General features: G+C 35.3%; 1 protein-coding gene across 8 annotated transcripts in view; it reads right to left on the bottom strand.

Moving 5' to 3' along the window:
- The window catches only part of SOX6 (SRY-box transcription factor 6), a 379,634-nt gene that overhangs the window by 304,326 nt on the left and 55,074 nt on the right, over positions 1–20,234 (bottom strand). For 5 of the 8 annotated variants that reach the window (XM_030481391.1, XM_030481383.1, XM_030481389.1 and 2 more), the window contains 2 exons: positions 19,819–19,889; positions 10,118–10,206 (listed from right to left, as the gene is read on the bottom strand). The gene's annotated coding sequence lies outside the window, so the exon portion shown is untranslated. The remainder of the gene's footprint in view (positions 1–10,117; positions 10,207–19,818; positions 19,890–20,234) is intronic. The other 3 variants (XM_030481392.1, XM_030481385.1, XM_030481396.1) reach the window with 1 other exon arrangement.

Here is a 20,234-nt window from a genome sequence, read left to right as displayed (position 1 = left end):
TTCAGTTTACTGAGCTAAGACTTTTTTTTTTTTCAATCTTGAAACTTGACCACAGATGTTTCAAAAGACATTCTGTAGGCAAAAGTAGGCCAACTAACACATGTGAAGGATTCATTACTGTCTACAGAGTAAATAAGTCAGAATAAACGTTTACATGGAGGAAGGCCTAGAAGGAGCTCATATTTCCTTGTTTGTATGCATTTTAGTCAGACCCTAAATGTAATTTGTACATAGTTTTTTGTGGTTTCATAAAACATTGTTAAACTGTCCAGCCTGCTGATAGGTACTGTATGATGCTGCAAAATGTTTACTGTTCTCAAACTCTTTGCACTCTAGAAACAAACATTCACTTCCATCTGCAAAAGGCAGCTGAATAAAAATAAAAACTAAATTGTAGTAGAAAGGAACATCTAGACAGCAGAGAAAAAGGATCAACTGCCACAATTTAATGCCATAGTTTAAATGGTGCGGCAACTTCACCATGGTATCAGAGGCAGGGCACTTACAGCAATATTATTCTTATTAGAGCCCTGCACTGTCAGAGGAAACAAGAGCTCATTCACAGACATTAAAGACAGTAGAGAAAATGTGGAGAAGTGATTTGTACTTCATGGCAAAATGGTAAATCCTCCCCTTTCCTGTTATGATCCGTAGCAGAACATACCAGACATCTAGTGAATGTGGTCCACTGTCCGAAAGCAAGATTAACTGAGATGCTCCGTGGCAAGCAAATAAATTTATTATTTCCAGTGAAATAATTATTCTTATAGAATGCCATCCCCTCTCACAGTATAAAGAGACAGGTGATGACATTCAATAAAATGTGGTTTTTATTCCCATTTTCTTGACATGAAGAGATGTATGACTTACTTACTCATATGACTTACTTTGAAATACATGCTCAGAGGTCATGTCTAATTTTTTTTTTTAGAATGCCATCACTGACTACATAATAGTTAAGTGAGTAGGAAAAATGGGAATATTATTTTCCATTTAATATAATCCTGTGGAAGTGTCTGAAAGATCAGTTATTCATGTGATATTCCCAGCAATATTGCAGTCTTTGTTTCTTTATTTTCAAAAGCTAATCCTGCCTACATTTGTGCTACTTAGGCATATCTATAGCAAGTTACTATGTGACAAGTGATCCAAATATGACAAGAGCTATTATCTATAAAGAAAAATATGAATCTATAACTCTTTGTACCATCTAATATTCTTTAGCATTTCGAGTAATTAGCAGCTTATTCCAAAAACATTTGAATAGTTAACAGATTTGATACCTATGGTTAATCCTCATTAAAATTACGATTACATGATATAATTACATGTAAATAAGAAAAATGAATTCAATAAAACTCTCAGCCTTTTCAATGTTGGGCACTATGTTGGGAATCATACAGTATGTACAATCAGATTTATACTGCTAAGCTAAAAATATTGGTGAAGATCTAAAAATGACGAACAGTGCCTTTTAAATTAATGTCTTATTAGTTGAGTGAAGTACACTGACAAAGAATAATTTATGCTTATTCAAACTGCTCTCGACATCTTCAGGTGTTTCCAAATGAGCTCACAGAAGAGTGATTAAATGCATCTGATAACAAGCCACACATTGCTGAAATTACTTACTGCCTCATTTTATGATTAATTAAACATGTAGATTAAAGTTGCAAAAGAATTTAGATTAATGAGCAAGTTAAGTCTTGCTGATATAAGTGAATTGGGAATTGGATGCTCTGTGGAACTTTATAAACATGCATTTTATAATGAGTAAGACAAGGCTACATGTTGAATCCTGGCCACAAGGGCCTTTGACGATGCAGTCTTTTTTAACGTGGTTTGACAGCTTTCAAATAACATTCTACTATAGACTTTAAACTTTGTGCAGTGCTGTAAAACATGAGACTACGTAACTCATGTAATAGGAGTACGATTATTTCAAAGCTCTCCAAGGTAATGACCCCCTGTAGCAGCAGCTGCTCAGAAAAATTACAACCTCGATTGTTAGTTTAATCAGAGAGAGTTTAGTAGTTAAAAGCAGTTACGCAACTAGTAAAATTATACGACACTCCATCAGTAGCCTTATAGCATCCTTCATAGTCCTGTTCCTCTCCAATTCCCCCATCCAAAAACCTTAGTCTTATTAGTTAAACAGGGTGCTCAGTCATTCATGAGAAATTCCAAGCCATTTATTAAGCCTGGTTTCTGTGCAAGGCAAGGTAAAGTTTAAATTTATTATGATTCTTATCAGCTCCAAGAGTGTGTCAAAATATCTGCTAGGTTTGCCAAGTATCCAATTTTTTTCTTTTAAGATCAGCTATACCTAATCCACGAGGCTTAGTCCATGTCAGAAAGCCAAGTTGGATTTTATAACTTTGCAGGTAAAAAGCAAATCAGATCACTCATAGAGCTGTATTACACTTTGTACAAGGATGCTGAAATTGAAGTTGCTGAACTATTTTTATGCTTACATTAAGTTTCATGATCTACTGCTTAAAAGAGACCCTTGCAGACTCACCTAAGATACCTGGTTAATTTTAGACCATTCAGTTCTTTTTTTTTTAAATTTAGATAAGGATCCATTTCCTTGCACTGGCTGTATCCTTTCAAGTTACACTGTAACTTCAAAATGTCAAAGGTCTAGCCAACAAAATTCAAGGAAAACAAGAACCAAAAAGGTCTACATAATACAAGCTGCACATAATATGTACTAACCTCAGGTCATTTACATATGCTCAGCTTTTCTGAGCATACATATCACCAGAAGTACAATGCCTTAATTTCGAATTCTACAGCAGAACACATGCTTTGAATACTTTGACTACTTATTGATTCAATATAACACTTTAGCATAAGTTAATTCTCAAACTTCAGTTGGACTGATGCACATAAGTGTATCACTTAGAATATTGAGACTTACTGAAAACGTAATTCTTCCGCTTGGCATTAGAAATTCAAAAATTAAAGAATATATTATCTTTCTTTAACTTTATTATCCTCCAGAACACATTTGTTCCCATCCCGTAAGTTTACCACTAAAGGCTACATTTCCTGGATTCAGCTATTTGCTCAGAGGGCGAGGCAGCTCCACCCCTCTCCCTGTCACCATATCACACTGAGGCTTTATTCAAAATAAAGTTAAAAGAAGGAAATGGAATTATTGCACAAACAGATTTTTAAAGAGCAATCTGATCTTCATTGAAGCACTAGGCTTCAGAAAGACTATAGAAAAAGTACAGTTACCTCATTAAACCTTTAATTAGTCAGCTAGCAAAGCTCTGTTCATCCTATTTTCCCAAGAAAACATCCTGTAATGTATTTTAAAAGACCCTAAAGAAACATTTCAAATGTATCAACAAATGATAATTCTCACTCATGTTTGGTGAGTGAGAATTGAAAAGTGATTTGGATACTTATATGCATAGCTACTATAAACTTCCAGAAGGATTTAGACTCCTAAATTGAACTGACTGGAATTTTTCAGATACTCCAGCATTACATAAACAAACTTGCCAAACCTAAAGCAAAACTCTGACAGAAATCTGCTGAGATTTCTGGCAGAAATTATCGGTCATGAAAAGTCCTAGGAGGGTCTATTGTCAGGTTTGTCTGAGGCAGGTATCTGAAGCATCCCATAGATATGCACAGTGAAACTGGCATTTTGAAATTGATACTGCAGTTCTTAAGTCTTTGGATACTTTAGAAGTGCTCTGGAATAATATACTTCTCTGGCCAAAAACTGAGACCATTTTTAACTATGCAGCTATTTCTATCCTGCAAGCAGGTTAGAGTTCTTATGTTACTAAGACACAAAAAATAAAGCATGCAGATGAAGCATAAAGATATACAAGAACTATAACAAATATTTTGCCCTGGAGATTTGCCAGTGGAAAATGTTGCTAACCTGTCTCTTTCTTCAAGAAGAGTATATCCAGCAAATCACATCTACTGTAGAATATGTTTTCGCAGACAGAAAAGGAGACAGCTTCAAAGCTACCAGTCAGACCTGACTACAGAGAAGGATCCTCCTACTCAGCTGTTCTCCAGAAATAGATCTTTCCAAGATGTAAATATGAAAAAACTTAACTACAGAATTAATGAAAATAGATCTGATTTATAATCCATATCTGATTTACACACATATCCTCTATTGTAAGAAAACAAGCATCAAGAATTATTACTGTTCTCCTATCTCAGTAATTGGACAGAAGCATTGCTAAAGGTTGGACCAAAGAACATCCTGGCTTCCCAGCTTTTGTGTGGCCCATACTGCTTGGCAGAAGAAATCAAAGATGTAAACCAATTTGAAATTAATTGCTTTAAAAGAAGACACTTTCACAGTGTAATATAGAATAAAAAAAGAAACCGTAGCTGGAAGGAATTAAGGAGTGGCTTTTTAAGCCATCATTGTACTAACATATGAAACATATTAAATTCTTCTGCTGGCAGAGCTGGCTTGCATTCAGGATAGAGGGAAGCAATGTCAGCAAAGGAATAATGCCAGTATGGACAGAAATATGTGCCAGTAGCACATGGAGAAAGATAGCCCAAAGAATGCTCAGATGATATTTGACATCACTAGCACATGACAACAGACTGCATTATATTTAAAGATAAGAACTAGGATGACATGTCTAAGCTTCCAGAGCTCTTCACGCTCTTTTCTCACTAAGCTTCTAATATTAAGCATCTTGAAATAACCTTAAGCATCTTCCTGTGCAAGTGTAAAAACAAAGGGAAAATAAGAAGCATCTGCGCACTCTACCCCATGACACAGCTAACATTTTATCAATTTTGTGAAATGAATTAGTGCAAGGAGTGACTTCACAAAAGTCACTTGGATATAGTTTAAGACTTAGTAAATCTAAATGTATGTTAGCTGATTTAAACTAATTCTAATGAACTTGTACTGGTATACTGAAAGTCGCCAGAGCAGTAGCTAAAATTTACCCTTTGTTCAATAGAAATATATCCAGGGGGGACACAGACAAACAAACAAGCAACTAACCATTTCTGTGTCCTTAACTAACGTCAAAATAAGGCTAAAGAAAGGATTCCCAAAACCCTAAATATGTGGTTCCATTCCTGAGTGAGAACTGTGAGTAAAGCTATCTTTTCCCTCCTTCTTTTAAGAGATCTAGAAGTTAGCATTATTCCAAAACACTAAAAAAAAAAAAAAAAATATTGTAAGGTAGTCAGATACCATGGTGATGATGGCAACAGTACGTACCCAAAGATACTTCAGAAGCAAATTCAACAGGCATATGGACTGCAACATTAGCAGTTTTCAGAATCTGCCATCTCACACAAATGACATTACAAGGAGAAAAACAACCAACGAAAAAAGAAAAAAAACCCAAAACAAACAAAAACCAAACCATAAAACCCAAACAAAACAAAAACAAAAGAAAAACTAACCAGATTCAAAAGAGAAAAGAGAATTCATTCTTCTATTATCTTCCCCAAATCAACATTTTGAAATAACACTCAGGTATAGGTCTCCCTTTTTTGTCTTGGATACCAATTATTGTTCATATTTATCTGAAATCTAGCAGGTAAATGCTAGATATATTCAACAGAGAACAACAGACGAAGATATTTTGGAAGGGCATCCCTTGTTGTACGTTATTTGGTTTTAGCTTAAGCCAGCTGATTTTCAGTCTGCTCTCTACTGGCTATTCAGAGAGCCAGAATTGGGTTTTACCATTCCAGAAAGCCACACATCTCCTGTGTATGACAAAAAGTTAATTTCAATGGATCCCACAGCAATTCCATCAAAATACTAAATAGGAGCAAGAAAAAGCATAGGGTTGTCAAGCACTACAGATGAGTGCTCCGGGAGCAAAGAACTAGTCATCCACCATGTGTCACAGGCTTTTCAACATATGTCCATTTTTCCCTGGGATTAGTTGAAGAATGGAAAGGAGAGTTTGGCAACCAAATAGATGTCTCTGCTTAGAAAGAACTAAGCAGAATGAGGACAGATTAACTTCCCTTATTTTATGGGCAGGAAAAGTCATCCATCAGAATGACAAATGCTGTACCTTTATAGGTTCAAGGCCCATCTCTGAAAGTCTTGGGACTTGAGAAACTCAGTGGTACAATTGTGCGCTCATTGCTACTTGTCTGCTAATTTGTTTTAAAAAAATAAAAAAAACCCCAAACAAACAACCAAACAAACAAACAAACAAAAAAAAACCCCCCAAAAAACCAAAAAAACCTCACCACTGTTTAATAGTAGAAAATAATTGCTGAGGACACCAAGTAACATTATTTTTAATAATAACCAAACATTTGAATATATTAGAGTATGAGTAGTTTGATTCAAACTCTAAAAGACAAAGATACAGATGGTTTTGACTTTTTTTTTTCTTTTTTTTTTTTTTTTCTTTTTCTTCATTTTCTGACAGGAATGGCAAGCCCATGAATGCCAGTTTGTGTTCACAGGACTATCTATGTGAATGGATTAGACATTTAGAAAGAGTGGATTGTGTCGTGGGGCTCATGAAACATAGCAATGAATGATCAGAAGTGAAGAGTAAGCAGAAGTAAAAAGGAATTCTTATGTTCGCATCAAGAGCTATGAACCATTCGAGGGCACTGCCAGGTCCTAATGTGGAAATATCAGGAAAGAATTTCAATGCTGTTGAATCAGGGATTTTTTTTCCAGTTGGGTCGGAAGGGGAGTGGCGGGAGCATGAGTATTTAAATTTATAAAGACAATGAACCTTATGATCTTTATTGCCACATGAAACAGCAACTTTAGTAACTGGGAAATCTTTTAAGTTTGGAGCTCTGTAGATTAACAGGATGCCCAAACTAATCTGGGAGTCTAGAAACAGGACTAAGTGGTTATTCTCAAAAGACTGTACTTCAATAGACCTCTCATGCATTGGAACTTGGATAGGAACATAATGACTACTCCACTTCATCATCTAATATCTGTTAAAGACATTTAAATACTTCCTTAGTAATATTACTTCCTCTAGTTACAACAACTGCAGACCAAGACGTCCTGGGAAAATACTCTCTTATCTATAGAGCCTCTGTTTTTCTGTTACTATGAAACTTCCATCCTTCATTAACATTCAAATCACCTTCTTTCTCTGCAGCTGGTGGAGAGGCACTTCACTTTTTTGTCCTAGCAGAGATATAGCAGAACCTTTAACCAAGAATAGGATGTGTCTCAGATCACCTTTAGTCTTTAAAGTTTGTAAACTCTTTGGGATTTTTTAGAAACTTGACAGCAAATTAGAGAAATTGTCCAGTAAACAGTTGCAATAAGGAATCATCCTTTTCTTGTAATTTTTTTTCCTGTTTTTAGAACAATTATTTTAAATGTACTGGCTTTAAACACTGCATAAGAGGCTATTCCACAAGATTGTTCTGGTGAAAGAGGTATTTTCTTTCTTAAAAAAACCCCACAATCTCAAAAATATACTGCTTTCCCCAATGCCAAGTAACTTCTTCCACTCACAGAAATACTGAAAATTGTGATCCTACATCTTTGAAGAAAGAAAGACCATTTTGGGACAACAGAATTCAAGACTTTCAGCATTTTCTACAGGCTCAGTGGTTTTGCAAACAGACTTTTTCAACACTATCAAAGAGATATTTAGGCTGGTCAAATTTGGCAGAGAAATTGGAAGGTAAGTTTGCAATGAAAACCGGATTACTTAGATGTGTCAAAGAGCTAAAGGCTACCACTGTTCCTTTTAGTAATACCACTTAAACCTTCCCTGGACATAATTATGTATTTATGACATATTTCAGTGACTTTTGATATGCAGCACTGGAGAGGGAAATACCTGTTTTAATGGCTTTAGCTGACTATTTGAGAACTCCTAAACTCAAGGTTAAATACTAATTCCCAAAATGATTGAGCATTCTTCAGTATTATCAGCAAAGAATATTTAAACTATAAAGACAAAGTTTAATGTATTTATTATAAATACCATTTCCCTCATTAAAAAAAAAAAAGTTTTATCTTGCAACTGGATAAAACACAATATTTCTGCGTCTTGGATATAGACATACTATTTATATATATTTTAGTTCACCATTCTATTTCAAAATCATTTATATTTAGAGTTAACTTTTAAATACTGATTATATTTGTTAAAAAACAATCCTCTTCCATTCTGTCCAGTTTGCAATACTGTGTATGTCACTACTGTCATTAATGATAACGTTGCTAATAAATTAATATCAAATGATCAATCACTTTTTACATCCCTGATGGTTTTGTAGAATTTGTTTAAGTAATATAAAATAGGAGGATTTCCTTTAGGTATTCACTTAATTTTACGATAGCAAAATTCTCTAAAATTGTGATTGGCCAAGTGGTTATTTCTCAACTGAAGCTTAATCTGAAAAATAAGCTTTTGGTGCAAAATTATTGAAAAATAGTAACAAGGTAAGAAACATGTATAGCTCCTGTATAAATTAGAACATGCAGAACCCTGCTTAAAAGCAGTAAGACATTTTCTAGTGGTTGTGGGAAGCTTTAAAGTTATTAGTATCTCAGTAGTTTAAAATTGCACTGAATTGTAATTTAAATTAAAATTACACTGAACTGTACTACAGGTAGTAGCAGTTGCTGCTACTACTACTACTGTATTAATAATTGTAATCAGTATTACAGCCATTTCTAGAGAGCCCCACTAATCCTCCTTTTGGGCACTAGGCTTTGCCATATATTATAAGACTATAGCTTAAAGAGGTAAAATAGTCAAAGATTAAGAAAGAAAACCAAGATGAAGTGACCTGCTCAGAACCATAAAGCCAGGAACAGTAACCATTACACTTATTGGAAGTCAACCTGACTGGATGCAAACTGCATGACCTGAAAGGGTTTGCATTTTCATAACTCATGAACACTTATGAAAACAAATATCTTCTCTATACACCCAAACTGGGAAGAATCTGAATGACCACCAAGAAGAATGTTTAGGAAAAATACATCAGAGCACGGTACTTACCTGAGAGGCTGCAGATTTGCACTAACTTTCAAGGAGAAACAAGTGCATGCAAGTTGATCCCTCCCATCTTTACCAATTCAAACCACAAAATTAATCTCTAGGATATAGCCTCGCTTCCAATTGCAGGTGCAGCTCCCCTGAATGCTAATGTTGATCACATGCGCTTACAAGGCACAGCAAATTCTCTTAAATTTCATTGGGCTGGACAGTGCAATGTTTCAAAAAGCAGCTGTTGTTGGGAGCATTCAAGTTTATCAGCAATCCTCAGAAAACTGCCCCCAAAACACGTACTGTATCTGAGCTCAAGTTAAGAAGGCTTTTCTCTAAAGTCTTGAATCACTTTAATGTAGATTCTAATGCTGCCTCACTCTGTTTTCAAGGTAGCTAGTAAATTCAGCTTTACTACAGTACTATAAAGATGTGAAAGAACTGTAACAGCATCTAAAAATGAGCTGTTACCACTATACTGTTCAGTTTAGAAAACTCTAAAGAGAATACTGATGAAAAATGTTAATGATTGTTTGCCGAGCTGCCAAGAGGAACAAGGTAAGACAATTCACTATATTTTTATTATAAAATGTAAATTATAATGTCCTAAAGAATCTGCCATACTCCCAAGAGGGACTAAAAGAAAGATGTAAACAACACTGTATTTCAATAAATTAATTTTAAAAACCAGCTATCCAGCAGCCATACTAACATAACCAGTACTATCCCAGCAAAGATCTCAGTATACACAGGATTTTAACTCCTGCAAAGTCCTGCCAATTGCAAGGAAGTACTTTGAAGTACTTAATGCACATTGCTGAATTAAGGCCTTAATCAGGTATGTATATACCTCTGAGCAGTTTGCATTAGATCATCAATACAGTCTCAATACACTGGGTAAGTAGGGAAATTCCAAGTGTTTAAGGGTCATTTCTAAAGTGTTAGAAATGTCAGAAATTTCTAACTTGTTGAGTCTGTGATCCTTTAGCTTTTGGGAGGTGGACTGACTCCTTTACCATATCCATGTTTCTGACCCTGAATTTCGAGGCTGAAAATGAATAATTTCTTTCTTGGGTGATAATAATGAAATTATTTTACAGCCCTAGCCCATCCCCAGACTCTGCAAACTAAGTCCATTGCCTCACCTCAGTCCTATAACTCATAAATGGCACAGAAGGTAGAGAGAAAATGCAAAAAGGGTCAGCAGTGTCTCCCTGGCATTTCTGCATGGCAGCTGGTGAGACAAAACAAAATATCAGATCATTGCCTACAGAGTCTATTGGCAACTCTCAGTTGCATCTGGGAACAATGGCCCATCAAAGCTAACTACGCATTGTTAATATCCCTACCTAATCCAGGCAAGGGGAAAGAAAAGTACAAAGTCCTCTAGCAAATCCTACAACCTTCCAATCGCTCGCATCTCTCTTTTTCTGAGTCTTGCTAGCACATACACAACCATTATTACAATAGTTTCTCCAATGCTGCCGTAAACAACAGCCGGGGCCAGGTTGGGGGTGAGTGTGCATTCACCGATGCCAGAAGGAGTTTATTCCACATTTCCACAAAATACAGAGAAGCTGAGCTATTGCATGCCACAACCTTGCCAGTCTAAGGAGAAATTAGGGTAGTGCAGAACTTTCCTACATGGAAATATTGGGGAAACCTTTTTCTGAGGGCTGGATTATGATTTTTGTCATATGGAATTTTTGAGCTATTGGGTTCTAAGCCTGCACGGTCCTAAGCTTGCAGCTATTGGCATGTTTGACATTTTAAACTATGAAATACCAACCTATTTTGAAATTGTCCAAATCATTAGTTGTGGAATTTTCCTAGCACTTCATGAATACCACTGTTAATTGGGCAATTAACTCGAAACTACAGAATATGCTGTGATGGCATGATATGATATAAGCCATGTAAAAGAAGGAACAGCCAAGCAACTCAGTATGTTGAAAGATATTAATGAAGTGGCAAAATCTGCCAGAAAAATAATAATGGGTGATTTTAACTACCCCAATATTAACTGGTTGAATAACACATCTGTACATGGTTTGGAGAAGCGGCTTATTGCTACTATAAATGGCTTCTTTTTGGAGCAGCTCCTTCTGGAGCACAGAGGAGGAGGAGTTCCACTCAGTTATTAATTTGTGTGTGTTTGTGTAGAAAGCAAGCATGGGTGTTCTGCTAAGCAACAATGGCCACAGGACAGTGAATTTGAATCTCAATGATGAAGATGATGAAGTATTTCAAGTGGTAACCAAATAGTTAATGGCAGGTGGGTGGGTGAGGAAAAACCCATAAACAACAGCCATCTCAAGTGGGAGGCTGTTTCAAAGGAGTTTATTCACGCACAGAAACAAACCACCAGAGTTAAAAAGAGAGTCAGTAGGGAGGAAGAAAGGCTAGCGTGTTTCTGGGCTAAAGTACAAGAATCTATGTAGCCTTAAAAAAAACCAAAACACCACTCTTTGAAGGCATCAACTCCACCTAAATGCTTTTAACGGGACGGAAGAGAGAACATTCATTATTGTTATAGCTTGCTGCTGAATATTGCACAATCCGAATCAAATCTCTAATGTAAACTGTGGCAATAAGAATGTATAAATTCAGCTTAAAAAATAAAACAGGACAAGAAAAATTATTATTTTTTGTTTCAATAATTATATAGTTATTCAAGTAAATCAGCCAGTGAAGAGAATGCATATGTTACCTAACGTACAAATCTAGGAATCTGGAGTAAGATCTTTCAGTTGTTTTGAAGAATTTGGCAAAAAGATAATAGAATGTGCATGGTTATTTTCTCCTCATCATTCTCTAAAAGTTGCAGTGATGTCCATAAAAATCATCATTAAGAATAAAAGATTAAAAAACAATTAACTTACAGAAAAGTTATACACAGACATGGTAGTAATAGTCACTTCCTAGCAGGGATTGTCTAGGAATGGGGCTGTGAAGGATCAGAAATGCAGCTTGTCTGTTCCTTTATCATATTTCAAGACCTGGAGATTAAGAATATATTAGGTTTCCATACTGGGTCAGAAAAATCTTGGAGTGGGCAGCAACCAGCACCTGATATTTCAGAGGCAAGTGAATGCACCTCAATTCATACCAAACAAACCTTTGGGCCAAAGATTCCTTTCAAACCCATTCACACTTCTTACAAGCATAGATATACTGTCAGGCTTTAATAAACACAGTAAGTAAGTATAAGGACTGTTTGCTAGGGTGGGATGCTACCTTAATATATAACCAATTTTAAAAGGCAAATAACCTAGGAATGATAAAAATTTGTCCAAGCAAGATAGGATAAGAGAGTTCTAATAACTTCTTCAGTGGATAGGGGAGGGAGAGGGGGGAGAGGAGATTCAATACAGTTGTGGGGGAAATGGCTTTTCAAAAATTTATATTAAAATCTGCATCATGATTTGGAGAAGGAAGTGTTCCATAAAATTAAGACTTTCTAACCATACTTTAAAAATACTGGGTTAAGAAGCAGCAAAATTACATAAAACCTATTGTTGAAAAAAACAGAACATTGCATCTTCGAAAGAAAAATCTCAGCTATTTAATTTCACCAATAGATTTTATAAAATCACTTGGTAAAAAGGAACAATGAAATTAAAAGTTAATAATACAAATAAATACTAAAGACAAAAAGAAAAGATAAAATATCATATCTTTAAATAAATAGATAGTGTGTGTTCTACTAAGATAGGTTGATCAAGTCTAAAAAGTATCTCAGAAATACAGGAAAAATAAAAGTTAGTTCAGTGAACTTCACAGAATTGTTTAATAAACCAAGTACATTCTGGAACACTTTTACTTGTCTCTGAAATGCAAAGGGCTGTCTACTTTCCACTGATGGATTGGCTAATAGTGAGCGTAATTTGATGTCCATCAGGCTTCTGCTGAAATAGAATCAAGGGGCGTTCTCACACACTCTGAAGTAACCATATCTCTAATCCCTTGTGCCTGCTGTGGAAGCACCTCTCAAGTTTTAAGTAGCTAGTTATGAGGTATTGGGGAATTAAATTTTTACTTCACTTTCATCATGCTAAGCTTGGCTTCAGGTTCCTGGGCTTTACTCTGATCACTTCAGCAAGTCTTTAAAAGAAAACCATTATGTATTGAATACTAAAGCATTTGAGTAGAAAACAGACACTAAACCAGTAGGAATTCCATACACACAGCCAGTTTGCTAGCTAGTCATCCATCTTCATTCTGGTGCCCTACGTTACTTTAGATCTTCTGCAGGACCATGTGTCTCAGTCAGACCCTCATTCCTGCCAGTTTCCAGATGGAGTTCATCTCCCTTTCTACATCAAACTCTACTTTTTATACTGAAAATAAGAACTTTCAATCAAGTCTCACATTTTGTGAACTCTTTCACTCAGAAAGAAGTGAAAGAAGGCAGAAGTGAGAGATGAAACTTCAAAAACTCATGTAACCTGCTTTGTTTTAGCATCAGAGAATTGGATTAATTAGTCCCTGGGGCATTTTGGCTCCTGCAGGGAGCATCTTTCAGACTGTTTCAGAGCCAGGATTATACAGTAATCTCTAATAAACTCATAAAGATAATATGGTATTTATACAATTAAGTGAAGTCTTTGAATATTTTATGATGCACAGTACTGAATCTATCACATGCATGTATTAAGAACAAAAGCTGCTCCCAGTTAGTTCAAATTGATTTTGCTCCATGTCTTGTTAATGTAGATACCCCAAAATATCAATTCATCATCACTGTGCATGAACATAAACTCCTAAAACTTAAAATAAACATTTTCAAATTATTTATATTTTAATTATTAATGAAAGTACCACCAAGAGGAAAAAAAAAAAATTATGGAAAATACATTTAAAAAAAAAACTCACTGATTTTTAAAATTGACCTTTACGCTCTATCTTATCTTTAATATCTTAAAGTAACATTTTTAATGGAAGCTTCACTTTGATCAGCTCTTTTTAATTAACTTTGGAAATGTGGGTGTTTTACAGTACAGTCTTTATCAACTTTTTTCTTTAGCTATTAACACTTACATTTTACCTTCAATAGACCATTATCAGATTTCTATTAAGTCAGGCTTTGGTATATACCAAAGATCTTGATACATCTAGCAAGCAGTTAACCTCTTACCCCACACTCTCTGGTAACTGTGATTATGATGAATAGGTGGCTAGTTCTAAGCAATTCTGGTTTATGTCAATAAATGAATCAAACAGCCATTGGTATATGTGCATTAGGAAGACAGAGAGAAAATGAAGCTGTCTGTGGACATTTTATAACCCTCACCCTTTTAAGTAATATGATTTGAAAAGTTAATGCTGACATCAATTCTTGGTGTTCATCCATACTACAGAATAAGAAATCCTTTGTGTAATTTCCGTACAATGAGAAATACTGTACTATAATTTACTGCTCACAGTGTGGCTTACAGAAAATTCTCTTCACAGCTTTTCTAAGATCCTGCATTGTAGTTATTAAGTGACCCAAGGGTTTCATTTTGTGATGAACAACCGTTTCTTCTAAAAATATTTTGGTTCTGCAAATGCCAATCACTTGCAGCAAACCTATAGAATTCTGTCCAGGTACGGACTTGCACAGATACTTTGCTTCCATGTCCTTCATTCAGCTTCTTAGCACAAATATTTGCTAAGATTCCTCTCTCCCAAGCGTTGTATACAACTTCAACAGCATATAGAATTGTTTGGCTGAGCATTTACATTTTCTTGCTTAGTACTTTTGCAAAGAATTTTTTAGACAGCAGATGGATCTAGTGCATTACACAGATCTCATCCAGCACACACATGGAGCAGCAGTAGAGCAACGAAGTCTCACTTATATCCAGAGCATGACAATCCTCTGAAAAAGCATTTCTAGCAGCAGCTTCACTGAATGAACCTCATCAAAAAGTAAGCAAACACCACATACATGGCCTCTAGCTTTGTGCAGGGTGTCAGAACCTAGTTGGATAGTGCTCTCACACTCAGTGGTGTCCTCATTTTAGTAAATGCTAAAAAGTCTAATAGTATGAAACCCTTTGGGTTTCTATGAATCAAAACTGTTATTTTGTATGTTTTCTCTTGTGGCATACATTTCATTCTTCATAAAGAACTGAAGAATTCTGTGTAACGTTAAGCATAAAAATCTCCTAGAAGTAGTTTAAGTGCACTATTTGCCTAAAAGAAAAAGTGGCTAAAATTAATACAATGCATATTGTTTCCACAATACGAGCATTCTGTATATCTATTAATTTATTTACTTACTACCAAGAAACTGTCTGTACAGTCAACAGAGAAGCAGTCAAAACAATGTTTACTGCAGGCAGAAGGTAAATGGGAACTCAGATGTTTCTGTGCCAGCATCCTGCAACAGACACTCCTTCTATTAGAACTAGAAGTCTCTAGGTGACCTCCCACAACCACACAGCTTTGTGAACAATTCACCCAGGGCAGTCCATGAGACATCCCAGCTAGAAGCACAGAATGGGAGAGAAAACTTCAGATACTAAAAACCAAACAGAACTTTTTGAAGGTTTGATTTAACTTCTGTCCTGTTCTCAAAAGGTGAATGTCCCAGCCACCTTTCTCTCTCCTTCAGTGTTTTTTCCACACCTTCCTCTCTTCAATTACAACTACAAACCACTGGACGAACGCAGCTATGCTTCTATTAGACCTACACCAGCAAATGTGCTTGGGTATCTGTGCACCAGGTATTAGCCAAGAGCAAAGAAATGCCCCTTCCCCATTCCATTTTATTTTTACTCATCTGACTCTCCCAAGTACATCTAAAATATGTGTGTTTACAGAACCTTTCTCAGACAAGAAAACTCTTCAAGGCAGGTGCCTTACTTTTGCATTTATTTATACCACATTTTTCACTGGAACTTCATTTTTTTCTTAGAAAATTTGTGTGCTTCTGTCATGCAAGCATTGCATAAAAACAGTAAGATAGTGTTCCACTAGAACAGATTTTATGTTCATCGTTTATAAAATAATCCCAGGAAAATAGAGCTTCAAATTGCTGAGGGACAAGAATAAAGACATCTGATGCCTCCAGCACACACATGCCAAAAAAGTGTGGATGTAGCAGCAAACAGAGCTTCCGGTAAGGCATCACTTTGCTTTCTTAATAGGAATTTTGAAAGAAACAGCTCTTTCTACAAAGAGGTAACTGATAAGCTGGTAAACACCTCCTTGACCAAAATGCTGATGAACAATTATATCTTATGAAAAGAAAAATAGAGATCAACTTTTTAAGAATTGAGTTCAGTATATAGCTTTTCTAGAAAGTAGACACTGTATTTTCCCAAACAGATTAACTGTAATTCAATAGAACATTAAATGTTGTCAGTTAAACCCACAAAGGTAAATAGCGCCAAAGCCTCATATGTCTTCACTTGCTCCGAATAAGCTGCACTTTCTTTGACTTTACCATGTAAATAATAATTTAATAGTTTTTCTCCCTTTAAATAAGCTGGTACAAATACAAAGCACCAATCAGATGCTCTCTGGTGTAAATAAACACACTCTAAGTTTTAAATAGAACCATTCCAAATTAAAACAAAAAAGTATAAAAATTGCCTTAAAAATAAGATTGAGGAAAAAAACATCAAGTATTGAGTTTGAAGCAAAGCATGCTCCCTGATGATGTGCTTACTGGAATAAGTGTTTGAAAAGATAAAGTTTACTTACTCACAATCTCGGTTTTCTTGCGCCGTAACGTGTGTGCATGTGAGTGTCCCTCAGCGTTTCTATTTTTGTTTTTAAAGCTTCGTAAAAAAAGATGCTACTGTTTGTTTATAAAGCAGTTTGATTTCCACAGAAGAGCCGCTCTCACAAGACACTGAAGTTTCATGGGCTTTAACACCATTCATTTGGGTTGGGGAGGGACTCTGTCGGTGTTTTCACTTTGTAGTCAAGTCACAACAAAATGTTTACACAGAAACCGAGCTGCTAGTAAAAAGGTATTTCTAATTGCTGATGTAAAAGCAAAATTTGTTTTAAATGCTATGTTACTAGAGGACATTTATTTTGCCACCTGTAACTTTAAATAACTGTTGCAGTTTACTACTGGACAAACCTACTTGAGAAGAACAATTAAATAAATTAAACCATGTTAAGACCACATTCTTGAAAAAAGTAACCTTTAGTTAGGACAATTACACTGTGGGCATAACACAAAAGCACAAATGTCACATTTTCCATTAAATTTACTTTTGTATGAATCATCAATCCTGTTTTCTCCTGAACAAAACCAGACAAATATGACAAAAAAACCCCAAAGTTGTCTGAACTGGATGATCCAAGTAATTACATGTTACAGCAGAATGCATCTATGACAAAACTTTAAAAAATTTGAGGAAAAAGTTATTATAGCCCCTGGTTGAAATAGCTTCAGTATAGACCTATAGCAGTATTTAGCTGATCCTGCTGTATTCCCATATAAAAAAAATGCACAGTTTCGAAGATCAATCTTCCTAGCGCTAATCTACATTCCTTCTCTTTGGAGCATAGATCAAACAAACGCACTATAAAAACATGCCCAAATATAGCATAACATGAAAAAGGTATACATTTCTCATTAACATTTTTTAAATGCTGCTTAGAATTGAATCTTCTCAAAACTCCTTACATATGCAAAGGTTTTGTTGTTCACACCAATCCCCTGAGGCTCCCATTTACATGGTCTCATTTGCTTAGGGCCTATTTGTTCAGCCTCAAGTCCTGATCCTGATTTCATCAGCTTCCATAGTCACCTCACATGAATAAGTATCTACAGAAATCAAGCCCTTAAATTGAAAGATACTTGAGGTAACAACCCGTCCTATTAGTCTACAAAGCACAGTGGAAATTTATGGCACTGTTCATATTACTGTTATCGAACAGTAAGAGTCTGTATCTGTTGAACTAATGTATGCTACCTATAAAATATTTGCAAGTTTGGAGAGGTACAATAGAAGGTGATTTAATATCTAAACCTGTATTACTGTAGAATGTATACTTCAATCCTGGTTTTGGTATGTATGAGGAAACATGGGGCTGAATCAATCAGTTGTACATCCTACATTTTATTCTCAGCTGATGTGAACTTAAGGTTTGCATATGTTCCTAGATACGTAGTGCTAAATACTAAAATAATTCCTTTAATCGGAGAACAAGAACAGTCAACCATAGTGTTAGCTTCTCCAAATATTCATGTCAATGTGACTAAATTCTGAGTTGCAGAGAATACCTACAAAAGACTAGACTGTGGTTCATTTTATACAGTCATTTTGTATAGTCAGTTTCTTGTCTTCATTGATAGGGCTGCTGAACCACCTCCCAGCTCTCATGGTCACAATACTGTAAGGTGTCTCAACTGTACTAACTTTTTCTGCAAAAGTCAGTGTACAGTCATGTGATAACAACAGTCCACACTTCTCATTAAAGGTTAAGTACTTACTTGATTGACCTAAAAACAATCATTGTTTTCAAACTACTTTTTACATCAATTTTGTTTTACCACAGCTTTTTGTCATTGTCATCCAAGAAAAGCAGGACTCAGATCAGGAGTCCACAATACAATTACTAAAGCCTTTTATATGTTCATAATACTACACGAACATTTAACAATAATTAAACAATATATACAGGTCCTCACCCAATTAGCCTGATATGCACAAACAAGTTCACCATGAATCTACCATTGTATTTATTCCATTGCTTTGATTAGAAAGTATACTCCATATTGAGGTACAAAGAGGTACTGTTTGTATTGATTGATATATTACTATTTCCATTTACAGATGAGAGAAATAAGGCAAAGAAAGCCTGCTTGCTTGAAAAGAAACACACAGTGTCAAAGCCAGGAAAAGTTACAATAAATTTCTCACTCTCAATTCTGTAATCACTTTACATTGCCTTCTCAGAACTATTTTTCAGAGGTAATACTTTTTAAAAATTGTTTATTTTATTTGATAATATTTTCTTTAAATTTGACTGACAATGCTTATTAAAAATATGCTGACCTGTAAATGAAGGAAACTGCAAATATAATAGCAAAACCATATAAGAAAATGAACATTTGTAAAGAGAACGGGTTAGTACAAGTTGAGCACATTTCCATATTGAGAGGAGAACCAGCCATATTTCTCCCTCACGAATGTAGTGTTGTGAACATCTTTTTCCACAAATGATTGAATAAATATTTATTCATCAGCTATATTTGTGACTTAAGACAACAAGCTGCATAGATTGGTTTCATTTATACTACATCATACAAGAGGTATAGCAATAATTTATATCACGCCAAGTCTAAGTCCCATTAGATTTTCCTTATTATACTTGACTAAAGCAGATGACTACCCAAAACAGCAATTCTGAAAGCTTTTTATTTGTTGTGTTAATAACTATCTTCCAGATCCTCTCTGGCTTTCTCTTTCTCAAAGCATTTATGCATAGGCTTAGTCCCATTTGCTTTATTTGAACATGGCCAGATGCTGAAATATACTCTTGGGCTAGGGCCTAAATGACTACAGTCTTAGCCCTTTTGCTGCAACCATAAAGGTCAGCTTTCTCCAGCATACATAAAAATACATTCCCAGTTCAGCAGATACTGGTGGTCCCAGTGGTTCCTCAATAAACACATGTAGCATTTGCTTTAAAAGTCCCTCCAAATAACTGAAGCATAAGTTGGTAGCAAAAAAACCTATAAGTTGTTTATAAGTAGTTAGGTACATTTCTTAATAAAAGAACATTTTAAAACCATGATATGACAGTGACATTTTAAAATACCTTCCACTCTTCATGTTAAAGAGTATTAGAAAGATGAACATAACAGGAAAATCAACCTATAAATACTTACAAATACACAAGAAAATCAGCCCCAGCTCCCAGAAATCACTTGTAAGTTGCTTTTGAATTCATGAAACTGACCTGAAAATGTAAAAGGAAAACAAGTTGAAACAAAGGAAAGCCCAGAACTGATAAATGTTACTTTTTTATTATTATAGAATGGTTAGGATTTTTAACTATGAACTAAATAAAGCAGAACACAAGACTGTTGTCACTCTTTCAGCCAAGTGATTTACACAGAATTTGTTTCCAGGAAGCCAATACCAAGTGAAACAATTATTTTGTTGTTCTGCATCTCACACCATAGCAACCCAGTCCGTCATGGCTTCTAAGAACTGTCATAAATGCAAGCATGGTTATCTTTTAACAAGGAAAATAGCTGTGAGGGGTTTTTTTGCTGATTGGGGGTTTTGCCTGGTATTTTGT

Source organism: Strigops habroptila, chromosome 4, assembly GCF_004027225.2.
Source record: "Strigops habroptila isolate Jane chromosome 4, bStrHab1.2.pri, whole genome shotgun sequence".
In the NCBI taxonomy this organism is placed as follows: domain Eukaryota; kingdom Metazoa; phylum Chordata; class Aves; order Psittaciformes; family Psittacidae; genus Strigops; species Strigops habroptila.
Note: the sequence above shows the minus strand (reverse complement) of the source record. Positions and strands in the feature narration are given on the sequence as shown.